The sequence below is a fragment of the Mus caroli genome, chromosome 5 (assembly GCF_900094665.2).
Source record: "Mus caroli chromosome 5, CAROLI_EIJ_v1.1, whole genome shotgun sequence".
NCBI classification, from domain to species: Eukaryota; Metazoa; Chordata; class Mammalia; order Rodentia; family Muridae; genus Mus; species Mus caroli.
This window is the reverse complement of record NC_034574.1, coordinates 70,154,245-70,158,433: the sequence shown is the minus strand read 5'-3', so window position 1 is coordinate 70,158,433 and position 4,189 is coordinate 70,154,245. Positions and strand designations below refer to the sequence as shown.

Here is a 4,189-nt window from a genome sequence, read left to right as displayed (position 1 = left end):
AACCACATGGTGGCTCACAACCATCCGTAATGAGATCTGACTCCCTCTTCTGGAGTGTCTGAAGACAGCTACAGTGTACTTACATATAATAAAATATAAATAAATCTTTAAAAAAAAAAAAGTTAGAGAGAGAGAAGAGAGGATGAGGATAGGAGAGACAGGAGGCAAGAAAAGGTTTTGACTAAGATCCTGGCCACAGTAGGAGAAAGAGATAATGGAAGAAGAGGTAGACAGTCAGGGAAACTGGGAGACAAAAGACAGCAGGGACCAAGGAGACCCAGAGAAGGCTGCAGGGCCTGGAGAGGAAACAATGCGCATATTGCAAGGAAATGGGCCACTGGAAGAGCGACTGTCCAAAAAAAAAAACCCAAGAGGTAAAAGTGCTTTCTCTTGGAGAAGATAAAGACTAGGGGGAACGGGGCTTGGCCCCCCTCCCCAAGCCTAGGGTAATCTTAGAAGTGGAGGAGACCCCCGACACGGGAGCCGAATTTTCAGTACTCAAAACACCTCTAGGAAAAGTGAAGAAAAATGAAAAAACCTTGGTGATCGGGGCCACGGGACAAAAATCGTATCCATGGACCACATCCCGAGTAGTAGACATAGGGCGAAATCGAGTAACTCATTCGTTTCTAGTCATTCCAGAGTGTCCTATGCCTTTATTGGGGAGAGACTTACTAACCAAGTTAAAAGCACAAATAACTTTCACCTCTCATCGACCAGAGGTTTTCTGGGGAATAAAAGCGCTCCAGACTCTAGAGCTGTCTTTTCAACTAGGGGAGGAATATCGACTTTACCAAAATAAAGTAAAGCCCCNTGAGGGATTACAGGACTGGTTGAATCGATACTCTCAGGCATGGGCAGAGACAGGAGGAGTGGGGATGGCAAAACTGGTCCCCCCCATGGTGATTGAACTTAAGTCCAGGGCCACCCCTATAGGGGTCCNACAATATCCCATGAGCAGAGAAGCTCAAGAGGGTATACGCCCCCAAATCAACAAACTGCTCCAACAAGGGATTTTGGNCCCATGCAAATCCCCTTGGAACACTCCTCTACTTCCAGTAAAAAAAAACCAGGGACCAGTGACTACCGTCCAGTCCAGGACCTTAGAGAAGTCAATAAGAGTTCAGGACATACACCCCACGGTGCCAAATCCTTATAACCTCCTTAGCACCTTGCCACCTGGTCAGACATGGTACACAGTCCTACATCTCAAAGATGCTTTTTTCTGTTTGAGGTTACACCCCAACAGCCAGCCCTTGTTCGCTTTCGAATGGCGAGACTCCGAGAGTTGACAAGCTGGACAGCTCACATGGACTAGGCTGCCTCAGGGATTCAAGAACTCGCCCACTTTGTTCGATGAAGCCCTACACTGAGATCTTGCTCTTTTCCGAGCCAATAACCCACAGGTGACTCTTCTACAATATGTAGATGACCTGCTCCTAGCTGCAGAAACACGCGAGGACTGTGAAATTGGGACCCAAAACCTCCTGGGAAAGTTAGGTAAGCTGGGGTATCGGGCCTCTACTAAAAAGGCTCAGTTATGCCAGATAAAAATGACCTACCTAGGATATGTCCTNAGAGATGGACAACGGTGGCTCACAGAAGCCAGAAAACAAGCTGTTATGTAGATCCCGGCCCCAACCACTGCTTGCCAGGTAAGAGAGTTCCTAGAGACCACCGGGTTTTGCAGATTCTGGATTCCCGGATTTGCCACACTGGCAGCTCCCTTGTATCCACTAACCAAAGAGAAAGGGGGATTCACCTGGACCAGAGAACATCAGCAGCCTGTTAACATTTAACTTAGGTCAGAGGGGTGGGAGATAGGGAGGTGATGGGCCTGCCCAGGCATGTCCTGGTCTGTTCTGCTATGTTCTCAGTCCCAGGTTTCAAAGCTCACAAACAACTCTTTGGGCTATTTGACATACATTACATGAATCACAGGTCTCAAGTTTAATTTCCTTTCATAGCCTTGGCTGGCTGTCCTGGAACTCTCAGGCCTCAAGCTCAAAGATTCACCTTCCTCAACCTCCCGAATGCTGGGATTAAAGGCATGGGGCACTATACCTGAATTGAAATTTTTCTTATTTATGGATTTGTTGGATTTGTTGTTGTTATCAGCGTTATTGGTCGGTGGTGGTGGTGGTGGTGGTGGTGGTGGTGGTGGTGGCTGCGGCGTTTGCTGAAATAGTAACAAAGTAGCCCGGGTTTAGGTTCTACTAAATTTGTCAGATTTGAGGCTAGGTGCTTGCAATTTCCTGAAATCCCAGCCCTCAGGAAGCAGAGACCAGAGGGATCACAGGTCTTGAGCCAGCCTAGTCTACACAGCAAGTTCTAGGCCTACCAGAGCTACGAAGTGAGAGACCCAGTCTCTGAAACAGAAAAGAAAATAGATATAAACTATTTCTTTTATGTCCAAAAGGGCACAAATAAAAACGCGGCCTTTTTCCAGTTCCGGATGAACTTCCTTCATTTCCTCAGTGTGACTGCTAACTGGAAATAGTTTATTAATTGTGGATTTAGTCCTTCGTATTGTGATGCAAATATGGCTCATGGCGGCTGCATTCATTTAACATTTGCAGAGGCTATTGTCCAGGGGAGGGAATATTCATAGTGACCCAAATTATCATGACATGCAGGCCAGAGGTCAAATTCAAAGCCAGATTACAAATCTTCCGGGGGGGGGGGGGGGGGGGGGGGGGAGAAGGGGTTGGTCAAAAAAATGTGAATTCCTAATTGTTTTTTGACAGACTACAAATCTATTTTGCTTCAAAATCTATTAGATCCAAAATTTAAGATCTACAGGATAAAAACTTTGCTCTGCGAGTGACTTATTTTCTGAGCGATCTTGTGTGTGTGTGTATGTGTGTGTCTTTTCATTTCAATTATCTTAGGCTCCCAATCGTATTCTTCTCCAGCTTCAAAGTTCAGTAAAATATTGTTTTTGAACGTGCCTGAGCTTCCCATTCCCAGCCCTTTCATCTTCTCTGCAGAAAAGGGCTTAGTGTGTCCCCCGAATCAGTGCGTTATTGAATTTTAATAATCTGCTTTAAACCTTGTGTCTGCTTCCAGGCTTATGTTGATCAAAAAATTAGAGTACAATATTCCATCCTGATGTTGACATTTCTGTCTGACCTCTGCAGTCACCAATGAAAGGAAAGGCCTGGGCTGTGAAGGAACGAAGTGAACCTAACCCTGCTCGCCAAAGGAATTTCCAAAAAAACTCCTGGGGAAGAAGCAAGAAATAAACTCTTGGATCTTCTTTTTAAAATTTGTTTTCCTTTCCAGCTTTTCCTTTTTTTTAAGACCGGGTCTCCCTCTGTAGCCCCTGGCTGACCTGGAAGTCACTAAATCAGTGGTTCTCAGACTTCCTAATGTTGTTCCCCATATCATGGTGACACACACACACAACCATAAAATTATTTCGTTGCTCCTTCGTAACTGTAGTGTTGCTACTGTTAGAAACCGTCATGTGAATATCTGATATGCAGGATATCTGATTATGGGACTCTCAGGGGGCCTCGGCACATAGGGGTGATAACCACTGCACTAAGTAATCCAGGCTGACGAGGAACTCGGAAGTCAGCCTGCTGCCTCGGGTATTTTTAATCTTACTCCAGGTTCCATGAGAGACCCTATTTCAAACAATAAGATGGAAAGAAATCAAGGAAGATATTCAGCTTTGATATCAGGTGCGCACTCGCACACCTATGCACCTGAAGAATCAGAAGCTTAATGTCTTTAGCTACATAGCAAATTCAAGCCAGCCTGGAATGCATCAACTATCTCAAATGATAATAAAAGGGCCAATGAGAGCTCATCAGGAGAAGGTATTTCCTGCCCAACCTGAGGACCTGAGTTTGATCTCTCTCGTGGTGAAACTGACTCCCACAAACTGAACTCTGACCTACACATAAACAGGCACGCGCGCACACACACAATCATACATCACACATCCCCCTGGGGGCAAAGGCTAGTGAATCTCTGTATATTTAAGGCTAGCCTAATCGGTATAGTGAGTTCCAGGTCAGCCAAGAAACCCTACTTATTTATTTATTCTTTTTTTTTTTTTTTTTTGAGACAGGGTTTCTCTGTGTAGCCCTGGCTGTCCTGGAACTCACGCTGTAGACCAGGCTGGTCTTGAACTCAGAAATCCGCCTGCCTCTGCCTCCCAGATGCTGGGATTAAAGGC

General features: G+C 45.5%; 1 long non-coding RNA gene across 1 annotated transcript; it reads left to right on the top strand.

The window, feature by feature from the left end:
* The first annotated feature begins 112 nt into the window (after positions 1–112).
* LOC115031089 lies at positions 113–3,438 on the top strand. Its single transcript, XR_003836670.1, has 2 exons — positions 113–1,500; positions 3,141–3,438. It is a non-coding gene; the product is annotated as an uncharacterized LOC115031089 (long non-coding RNA).
* The last annotated feature ends 751 nt before the right edge of the window (positions 3,439–4,189 follow it).